Source organism: Girardinichthys multiradiatus, chromosome 18, assembly GCF_021462225.1.
Source record: "Girardinichthys multiradiatus isolate DD_20200921_A chromosome 18, DD_fGirMul_XY1, whole genome shotgun sequence".
Taxonomy (NCBI): Eukaryota; Metazoa; Chordata; class Actinopteri; order Cyprinodontiformes; family Goodeidae; genus Girardinichthys; species Girardinichthys multiradiatus.
In genome coordinates, this window is record NC_061810.1 from 9,956,945 (window position 1) to 9,968,859 (window position 11,915).

Below are 11,915 nucleotides of genomic sequence, written 5' to 3' on the forward strand. Positions count from 1 at the left end.
GCAAATTATTTAATGATTATATAAATAAATACAACAATATGCACTTTGATCATGTTCATGTTAAAATGTTCTGCTCATTGAGCGGGACTTGAGAGTGAGAGAGTTGAGAGTGTATTCCTCTATTTTTTGCATGCTAAGTAAAATCGAGCCAGATAAAATGTATGGAAATTTCTACAGCATCCTGCATTGCTTAAATTCTAACAGTTTATTTGGTTTTGAGTGGTTGACTTTCTATGCTCACCTCGTTTGTGTTATTTTAATTTAGTGGTGACAGGACCAAATGCTCCAATATTTGAGTTGACAGTCTGTCTTTTGGTCCCCTCATAGATTTATGACTATCCTGTGCCTATTTTCACGCTGTGCAGCAATAAAGGTTCCTCAGTATGATGAGAAGCACACCGAGGTCATCTGACACCCACACAAAGCGCAGCTACATGAGCGCTCCTATAGATTGGACGAGTGAACCTCCAGATCATGTACAGTAAGGAATGTGTGAGTGCTCGCCTTTTATTTTTCCAAATGTGCTTGGAGCTACAGCACCTAAGTGACTTAACAGAAACAAATGAAAGTAGCTGGAATGTCTCATGCCAGATTCGTCCAGGCTCTCTGTTCCTGATCGTCTAAAAGCTGCAGCAAACATCCCATTTCGTATTAGGCAGCCTTGTCCGGACGCAGGTGCCCGAAGGCTATTTAACCCCGACGATTTTACAGTTCACTGTGCTCAATATGGGGTTACACAAGGAGGTGGTGGTGGTGGTGGTTCTGGGGGGTGGGGGTGGGGGGGGCGGGGGGTTAATGGCACCTATTAGATCTGCGAAATGTTCCCATCAGACAAACAAATGTGAGGTAACAGTCTAGTTCCTTTAGGAGAGGGGGAGCTGAACAAGCGGTTTACATCACTATAGCTGCCCACGGGTGATTTATGGTGGAGAGTTCAGGAATTGTCAGGCCAGCTGGATCACAGAGCTGTTTGGAATACAATGATTAATCAAGAAATACTGGAAAACATATTTATTACTCCGCAAACATGCTACTGGTCACTCGCAAGAGTCGCCTTAGAAGGTGCCAAATCTAATCGGCGCTGTGTGCCAGAAGCGCACATAACGGTGCGAAGGCAAGGTATTATTTTTATGCATATTTCACATTATGTGGCCCCTATTGGGGGTTCCACTTCCACCCGGGTGTGAAGATTCACGCAGCCCCCAGACTCTGCTATTGAAGTCGATGATGGGCTGTTTGCTGTTCATCATCGGGTGATAAGCGACGGCTTTTGTTCAGCGCTGCGCGGTGATTCATTAAGCTGACTGGATGCTAAATTGCCTATTAGAGCTAACAAAACCCCGTAAACACTGGGATGCTGACGGGATCGTTTAGTGTGTATTCAAGGTGACCAGCGCGATTTCATAACAGCTGTTTAGCAAATATGAATAAGAAAAGTCCGTATTCTAAATGCGTCCTAGGTCCGTTTTCCGTGTGCACCCAGTTACCCCTTACATGCACTATAAAAAAGGAATTTTGGAAGGTGTTGAATATTAATCAATAAAATTATCTATCTACATTTTAAACAAACATACCCTTTCCTTACCCTTTCTCAGATAAAGATTTCAGTAAGGCTAGACATACTGTAGGTACTAGCTAATGCAGTTTATTTTTAAAAGTGAATTTGAACCTTCAAGCAATTATTGGGCAGTGAAATCAATGAATTTACTGTGCTTTAATAATATTACCTTTATTAAAACAATACATGACTTATACATGTGCACAGGTAACAACCAACTGAGTGCTTGACAAGCATTTTGAAGCTAGCATGGCTTTAACCTGCTAAAGAAAAGAAAAAATGGTTGAAATGAAAACCATTATCTTCAGATTTTTTATGTTTTATGAGCTTTTATTATGAGAACAGTAATAACATTTTGTAGTGTCCTATACTATGGCAGTAATCAGTGTGACATTAACCCCGGTCTTCCCTAGTTTATCTAATGTTTAATAATTGTTTAAATTATAGCCACAGTAGCTACTTTGCTTTGCTAACAAATCCTAGCTAAACATTTTGATTAGAATTTAACTGAAGATGTTTGTTCAGTAAGGCTGATAAGTTTATATGGGTTCAATAATAGGAGGATAAGTCAAAAAGTAAAAGTAAACGTAAAAATGATGAATTGTCAAAGATCTTGTGGCTGAGAAAGTTTTTGTGTAGCAAGAATTTACGTTTGTATCCAGCTCTTCCTAGTTTAACCACAGCACTAATGCTAGTGTCAAACCTGTTAGCACACTGTAAAAAAGAAATTTAGAGCAATCAATTTAGAGCATTTAAAGCATTTTGTTTTCTTTCATGGTAAAAAACTGATGACATACTTTATTTTTGGTAACAAATCCTATGTCAACATTTTAATTCTGATTTATCGTAGCTATGTTGGTCCAGCTATTCTCATTGGTCACTGTGACCAGCAGAGAACAGTAAGGCTGAGCTGTCTATGTCGGTTGTATAATAAATTAACATATCAATTTAGTAAAAGTTAAAAACTTTCATAAGAAAGGCTTTGTGTTTGGGCAAAAATGTAGGATTTAACTAGTTTAGCTATAGCGCTAATGCTTAAGTCAAATTTGCTAGCAAGTTGAGTTTCTTGACCGTGTGGTAGTCATTACCAACAAAGGGCCTATCTTAGCTGTGGTTGTCAGGGAAAGGGGTTACATCTGATCTTGTTGGAATAGATCCAAAAAGTAGTGATTGTCTTTAACATGCGATCTTACATTTCAGATTTCGATTTTTTCCTCTAAGGACTATAGCATATAAAAGCGAAAGAAATGGGCTGCAGGTTCTTGGGCAGAGATTGTAGTTTTGCATCAAACAGAAACTTATCTGCATGCTGCCCTGCGATGGACTGGCGACTTGTCCAGGGTGTAGGCCTACTCCGCCTCCCACCCATAGACTGCTGGAGATAGGCACTAGCTTCCCTGCGACCCACTATGGAATAAGTGGAAGAAAATGACTGAATGACTGACTGACTGTATAATAACCGTATAATACTTTTCCACACATTAAAAGAACTCCTTACAGATTTAAGAATGACATTTTTCATTTTTGTGTACATTAGGATTCCTGGAAATTCTGTGATGATAATACAAGTCAACACCTTATTAGCACATTGGGCATGTTTACATTGATTTAGCTTATTTTTGTAAGGCGCTTATTGTGAAGAAGGATAATGTATTCCTCTAATTTATGGGCGTATTTTGGCTTCAGAACTCTGGCCTTCATCCAACTGTAGAATTTCAATTTATTTGGTGATTACATGGTCATTTAATTTCAATTAGAAAGTAATCACACTGGGTTTGGACCGTTAAAATCAGCAGGGAAGGGGCCAGAAGTCACCTCTGATACTCCAAACATTCAAGCCAAAAGAAATCGATTAAAATGACCTGCCTGCCTGCAGCTTTATGAGTCTTTTAGCATTCCCGATCAGGATTGAATCAGAAACAAAATATTTTTTATTGCTATTACCGCTGCGCTCTCCGTGGAGCTCTCCGTGAGAGCAGGACAACCTGATACGAATTCACGGCTGAAGTGGGGGAACAATGCACTGAGCGGATTTTTGCAGATGTGACACTATTAATAAGATATTAGCCGCGTTGTGTGCGTGGGAGGTTGTAAATCACGCTCAAAGCTGCTGGGTGGATGCTTGCATGATCGTGGATTCGTTATTATCCCCTCGGCTCAATGGGCTCATTTGTGTGTTTGCAGCAGACATTTCAGTTTACAGGTGAAAAATGCTCCTGCTGCTGCAGGGCGCAGGGAAGCGGGGACCGCATGCTGTTTGCTGGTTGGACTGGGAGGTGTGAATCGCGGATGGCCTGGCAGATGTGCCACACACACAACCTGTTCCTCATCACATCATGGACCTGCAGCGTTGATGTGCATGCTGTTATGCTTCTGTCTTTAATATGGGAACAAAATAACCCTGAGATTAGTTACGCTCCGGACCAAGTCGCCCCTCCGCCGTTTCTTTGCACCATTTCATGCCGAAAGCGTTGCCGTTTCGCGTGCTTCTGCTTCCATTTCGTACCCATGTAATTAAACCTTGTCAGTTTATTTTTTTATGTTAATACTTGCTATTTACAAATGGTCAAAATTTAAATAGATTTTCCGAAGCCGTTATATTAAACCCAATTTCAGTGAATGATGGGGATTTCACCACTTTGCCAGTTCGTACCTTTGCAGTTTTAATGTTTTCCTGCCCCATTTTTGGGGGTATGACGTAGGCTTCATACTAAGCATCACTTTGTACCACGAGGGGCACATTTGGTACCCACTCAGTCAACTGTAGAAGTCAAGTTACGTTCTACTAAATGTCTCATGACAGAACGCTGTTTTGTGCTGAAAAAGTCGGACACGAAACGATCCAAACTACATGGCTATGGCAAAAGTGTAACAATTGTCACAACGTGGCAGAACTTTCCACTTCTCATGATTTTATATGATGAGATTTTATTGTTGCAAGACACAAAGAGCTCTAACCTGACAATCTATTGGGACAAAATTTGACTTTTCTTTGCCATTTTTACAGGTCAGGAGAGGGAATGTAACACGTTTGCGCGTTTTGGATTTGCGAGTTTGGTGCGCATTTAAGGTTATTGCATCAAAGGCGGAGATGTAGAAAAAAAACAGTTTCTCGTTCTTGAATATGAATAGCAATCTGAACCAGGATGCAACTAAGGCTGTAAAGAAAAGAAAGAGCTGTAAAGAAATGGCTCTATATGACAAACCGGCGGAGCGACCCAACAGCGGAGCGCACTGCACTGTTTTCATCCACTGTTATGCTGATGCTCATCATGATGGTAATAAGAGGCAGCCCATTCAGTTGTTAAGCTAATTTAGAGGGACTCCCTCCAGATGCCCGCCTGGCATCTGGAGGGAGAAGGCGGGTTGGGGGTGGCTAATGGCTCTCTCTGTCCTCACACAATATGCAAACAGAGGAAATCTTGCGGGGCTGATGTTTATTCAAACAAATGGGATCAATTGGCAGACACGATCAAAACTCTGACTAGAAAAGCGCACCTCCTTTCTTCTCACCATCCCTAATTTCCGAGGCCAGAGAGGCGCTATAATTCCAGGGAGCAATTAGCGACTGAGGGCTAGAACCAAATATATCGAGTGCTGGGAGTGGAGGGGCTGCTTAGTTTATTTTGACACCTCAGAAAGAAGAGGTGTGTAAGGGAAATGTTCCCAACATTCCCAACATCAGACATCATGCAGTAAGAAGATCTCCTTGCAGATGGAATATTGGGAGGAAGAACTGGCAATTCTCAATGAGTTTGCAACAGAGTATGATTGATTTGACAATTGTTGTGAAGCAGGACTTATTTAAAGTAGAAGCAACTCATTGATTTGACTTTTACAGTCATTTTTTTATTCTGTTATATTTCAGCCACAAACGTCACTATATTTAAAAGGATTTCACGTGAAGCATCAACACTAAGTAGTATACAATAGTCAAATGGAAGGGAAATAAAACAGATTTATTTTATTGTTTGTTAAGAACCATGAAAAGGTTGGCAGGCATTTGTCTCCTGCTCCACTGCTTTATTGAATTCTGTTTTAATTACAGTTGAAAGCCTTTTCAGTTATGTCTCTGTCATCTTTGCACACATTGAGACTAAAATTGTAACCATTCCTCTTTGCAAAATATCATGAGCTCAATCGCGTTGGATGGAGATTATCTGTGAAGAGCAATTTCAAAGTATTCCTAATAGGATTTAGGTTTGGATTTCGACTACATTTGGTCATCTGAACCAAATGTAGCTCTGGGTATACGCATTGGGTCCTTGTTCTAATGGAAGGTGAACTTTAAATCTTTAGCAGTCACATTGTACTGTATTTATCTTCACTCTGACCAGCATCCCTTCCCCTGAAGAAAGTCATTATTAAGTATGATGCTGCCCCCACAATTCAAGCAGCACTTTTTGTGGCTTTGGTTCTTCTTTCCATTTTTATTAAAATGCCAGATTCATGGAGTGCACCCTGACTATAATGTTGTCCTTTCAAGACATTCTCCCACCTGAGCTCCAGATTTCGGCAGCTCCTCCCCTGGAATCTGCTCCTCAGATTAATGCCTTTGAAGATTAGCAGTTATGCCTCTTTTTTTTTTTCCATTTTCAGATGATGGATTGATGGAGTATTGCTTTAGAAGCCAACCCTCCTTCAAACACCTCCACAACTTTGTGTCTGACTTGTCAGCTGTGTTCCTTTGTTTTGTAATGTTCTCTAACAAACCTCTGAGGCCTTCACAGAACAGACCGACTTAGATTAAGATTAAATTAAACTCAGGTGGACCCTATTTACTAGTGAATTCTGAAGGCAATTGGTCGCTCTGGATGTTTTCTGGTGATACTAGAATACAAAAGTATGCCACACCTTTCCAATTTTTATTTGTAGAATATTTTGAATGCTGTGTGGTGTTTTCATCCGATTCAGAGTTTTGTGGTACATTTGTCTATAGTCTTACCCAATAAACTCCCCTAAAATACGTTGAATTCTGTGATTTTGATGTGACAATGTGTGAAAAGTGGTATGAGTAAGGCTATGAATATTTTGCAAAGGATTCTAGGTGTTGCTGTAAAATCACACGGAAATAAGTGCCTGTCTTAAACAGGAGTGCTGTTACAGTTTTATATTAGTGGATGAGCCATGGGGTAATTGGTTATATTGAATGGCAGTCCAATGGTTTGCACCCCAATACTTTCTTATGACAAAGCTTTTTGCTTATATTTCTAAATATATAATTGACACACAGGTAATGAAGAGATATTATGAAATTAAATTCGGGATATTAAAAGGACAATATCAAGATGTAATTTCTAATTCCCAGTGTAGGAGTTATCCCTAAACTCCTGCATGCTCGTTTGTTTGGTAAAGCTAAGACCTCCTTTTCTGTTATTAATAAAAAACAAAGTAATAAAAGAAACACGGAGACTGCAGTCTTTTAGATGCCTGTACACTGAGAAGATCGTCCGAATCCTTCTGAAACTTCCGAAACTTCTGATTACGTCCCCAAGAACAGCAGTCTTTATTCAAAAGCCAGGCGTGTACTTGTACATGAAAAAGCATAAATTTTAATCGACTGTCTGATTTCATATCTGGAGCTGTCTGACACCCATTCAGCTGACTTTTCGACACTTCCTGTTTTTCTACTTTTGACCTTTATTTACATATGTAGAAATATAAAAATATCTGTTGTCACTGAAGTCTTGCATATATAAATATCTTGTTGTCACTGGGCAAAAGTAAGTCTTACATACAGAAATATGTTCTTGTCGTTAGGCAGAAGATTTACAGAGACACATCCAAAAATATCTTCAGTTACTGGGCAGGTGATATCTAAGTCCAACACACACAAATATAAGCCTGTTTGGAGGCCTCTAAGTTACACAATACATTTTATTTCACACATTATTAAACATACTTAAGCATAGCCATACCAATCCTATAAGCATAGCATGAATATTTTCTAACACAAGTCAGACACCTACAGTAAAATTAAAATAAAGTAAAATAAAATACTTACAGTCATGATAAAAGGCAATTAAACTGTTGTTTTTATGTATCAGGACATAATTAAATGATCTGGTCTTTAACAGGTTCTATAACAGATTCTAAATTTACTGAAACCAAACCTCAAGGGCAGTGGTGGGTTTTTAATATGTGCCATATGGGTGGTTGGCCAGGGTGGCATTAGAAATGGGAGGGGGGACAGGATGTGTCGCCCTGAACAAGTTTTCTATAACATAGTTCAAGTGTCTACCTTTTGCTTCCACAACCAGGAAATTTTAAAGCACAGCAAGAGTTAATCTGAGCTGTAGTGAGGGTTATGAGTGGCAGAAAAAGTAAGGAAATTGGTGCACATATTGTATCAATGCTTCTTAACAACTAGTTTCATACTGCTTGAAAGCTCATATATTTCCATTTAAAAGGTGCCACATTTGTAAGGAAAATGTATTTGATGCTTAAACAGCAAAGTTGATGGTTATACCAATGAAAAACTGCCATTGCCAAACAGCCTATTCTGCTGTTGTCTCTTTGGTGTTTTTTTTTTTTTTTGGATGTTTGAAGTTTGAAGAAACAATACACAATGACAATTTAACAGTTTATTCATTTAACAAGGAGGGGGATTTATAAAGCATGAGAGAACTACAGAACCACAACAGCCTGGCACCTCCTCATACTTATCACCATAATGAACTATGCTGCTCATCAGACAAATCATTTTCCTTACAAATGGGATAAATTGCCTGTTTGTTTTAACAAAGACATAATTGGCAAACACAAATTTCCTTACTTTTTGTAAAAGGCTTATTTGAAAACCATTATCCTACAATGAAAAATATTATTTACAAGTGGACAGGATTTAATTTAGCCCAAGGCCCCACAATTATTTTCCGCTTTTTTAAAGAACTATATGACTGTGTGGGATCTGTCGGGATCCTCATTTTTGTGTCATCACTGTGGATCCACCTCTCAAGCCCCATGTAGATCATCTTATGGCTCATGTTCAGAAAGCTGGAATCCATCCAGCAGAAACTGCGAAACTCAAGCACACAAGCCACAATGCGTTATCCATCCTTCCTGGCAGACAACCCCCCTCCATCTCCACCCCCCATCGGCTCTTTGAAATCTGCATCACTCTGGTCTCGTTTCTGTTTACAAGAGTCAAATTGCTTCCACACTTTATTTGTAAAAGCTGATAAATCTGCAGAAAGAGAGAGAGAGAACAGGAGTGACACAGAGAGAGCTACACTAAAGGCAGTCACTAAGTATGCATTTCTAAAAAAAAATCTGGCGTGGTAAATACCTCATCCGTTAAACATCAACACACAGTCATCCTGATGAGTGGGCTGAGAGGCGACAGGCTAACAAGCTTCTTTTCGACTCAACACTTGTTTACACAGTTTGACCCTCTGCCTAACCATTGTCATGCAGCCACAGAATGACTGTCGCTTAGTGGAAATGTAGGCCAAATGCCACAGATACTAGCATTCAAACGTTCCCCAAAAGATTTATATCCTGTCTGTATAAGTCAGAGCTAGTTGTTCCAGTTAATATCCTTCCTTTTCTAACATTTAAACACACTTGAGATGGCCAGGCAAAACATGCTTGAGAAAAGACAAAACGTCACAGAAAAACTGGAAGCAGAGTATGGGCCTTGAGAGATTTGTTCACTTGGCTCGACCCAATCAGAAGTCAAGTGGTCACAGGCAGAATGAGTGAGAACATCAGTCGTGCCAAGTGTAAATAGTTGTCAGTGCCAGATTGGGCTTGGAGCCCTTAAGATGGAGAAGAAAAGTGGAAAAGTTTATAAGATGATTATATCCCCTGTCAAATCCAATGCATAAATCCAAACGAGCGTAGATAAAAATCAGCAGAAAAGGACACAAGAGGAGGTAATTTTCTTTCTTCATCTGGCCAGTCACATGATTCTTCTGTGAAAAATGTGTGATTTTATTTTACACCAGCTTAGAAACCATGAAAGTAGATCTCAGGGCCCCAACCTTTATTCATTTTGTTCAAACTTTATTTAACCAGAAAGCCCTATGGAGTCAGAGAAGACAAACCATTACAAAGTTACAAGCTGCAAGTTAGCTATTAACATAAAAATACATTCAACAAAAATAATAAAATTAGCCTGAGTAAATCCAAAAAGCAGTTTTCAAAGGATGATTGTATTCCATTAGGTAGAAACGCTATCCAAACCTAGCTTTATCTTAAAACCGTAATTGCTCCTTAAACCTAATAACTGGTTGTGCTGCCCAGCGTTTGTGATTACTGGTAGTAAGTCTTTTACATCACTGTGGAGGAGTTTTGGCTCACTCTTCTTTGCAGAATCGTATTAATTCAGCCACATCGAGGGCTTTCTGTTGTGGTGGCCACACGGCAGTGTGTGTGTGTGTGTGTGCTTGGTTTATAGCAAGTGCTGAAGTACTGGTGGAGGTGACAGGTGTTCCCTATCTTCACTGATGAGCTTCGGTATATTTAAGCAGCCAGCATCTCACTGCTCAAGTGTTAGCCCTCAGTGGTAGAGCTCCAGCCTTCTTATGTATAGTTAAGTATTTCTCGTTTTGACTTTTTGCTGACCTGCTTCTGTCTTCTTGTATCCCAGATCGAGACTACCTGGATACTACCCAGGCTGGATCGCCACCTTGCTTAGTTAAAGCATTTTTTTGGAGTACCTTTGCTGCACAGAAGCCACATCATTATTGTCCTGCTGGCCTACCTTGCTGGCTGCCGCCAAGTGCTTCCAGCCTCACACCGATTCCACAGAACCTGTCCACCCTCCACCGCTCTCAAGCGACCCAGCTCCAGCACCGTACTACCACTCGTTATTGCACACTCCTGGTTTGGAAGCTTTCTCACTCACCGCACTGTGTACTCTTTCTGGTCAGTCTGAATCCCTCTCCACCTGGCAGAGAACTCACCCAGCCTAGTAAGGAAATGCTTATTCATTAATCCGTTTTTAGTTTTACTCCTACTTACTGCTCCCTTCTTCTTTACAGCCTACCCCTCCATGTACCAGAGTGCCCAGTATTCCTGTTTTCAATAAACTCATTACAAACTTTCCTGTTTCTCCTGAGCATTTCCTGCATGTGGGTCAAGTCGGTTTACAAAACTATGACACTTTCTATTATGAACAGCCTGTTTAAGTTCATGCCACAGCATCTCAATTAGATTTAAGCTTTGACTTTGACTAGGCCACTCTGAAACATTCATTTTGGGTTTGTTTTTAAGAACTCTCTGTTAGGATTTTCTTGCAGAGAACAAAATTCATGGTTCCATTAATTACGATGTTGTCCATGTACAGAAGACAACCACACTACCACAACATTGATTGACTGTCAGTATGATGTTCTTAGTCCATGACCAAGGTGCTAACTAAGAGAACACACTTTATGCTTTGAAGTTGTGAAAAAAATCTGGTAGATTTAATGCAAAACTAGCTCAGGCATCATATCAAGACTTTGAAGTTGATAAGAATCCACATAAACTAAAAGAGAGCTTATCCAGTATACTTTTATCTGAGACCTGGAAGTGATTTCTGTTTATTTAGTTTTATTCACTTTAATAACAAATTTCAAGGTTTACAGAGGTGCCTGCAGTTACTGAAAGACAGTTTAAAGCTCTTTAAAAGCCTTTAAGTGAATCCAGAGATTTTGAGCTCCGTGGACTCCTTATAAAATCATAAAAATAACTTATATCAATCTGCTAAAGCACACTGTATTCTAAATGAAAGGTAGATTAAAAACCAACAGGAAGTTGTAATCATATTGAAGTCATAATCAACTAAATAAAATGCCTGCGACAGATCTAGCAACAGAGCGGCACAATGCTGCATCCTCACAGCATTAATAACATACACTGCCTGGCCAAAAAAAAATGTCACACACTCTAATATTTCGTTCGGCCACCTTTAGCTTTGATTACGGCATGCATTCGCTGTGGCATTGTTTCGATAAGCTTCTGCAATGGCACAAGATTTATATTCACCCAGTGTTGCATAAATCTTTCACCAAGATCTTGCATTGATGATGGTAGAGTCTGACCGCTGCGCAAAGCCTTCTCCAGCACATCCCAAAGATTCTCAATGGGGTTAAGGTCTGGACTCTGTGGTGGCCAATCCATGTGTGAGAATGATGTCTCATGCTCCCTGAACCACTTTTTCACAATTAGAGCCCAATGAATCCTGCTATTGTCATCTTGGAATATGCCCGTGGCATCAGGGAAGAAAAAATCCATTGATGGAATAACCTGGTCATTCAGTATATTCAGGTAGTCAGCTGACCTCATTCTTTGAACACATGCTCTTGCTGAACCCAGACCTGACCAACGGCAGCAACCCCAGATCATAGCACTGCCCCCATAGACTTGT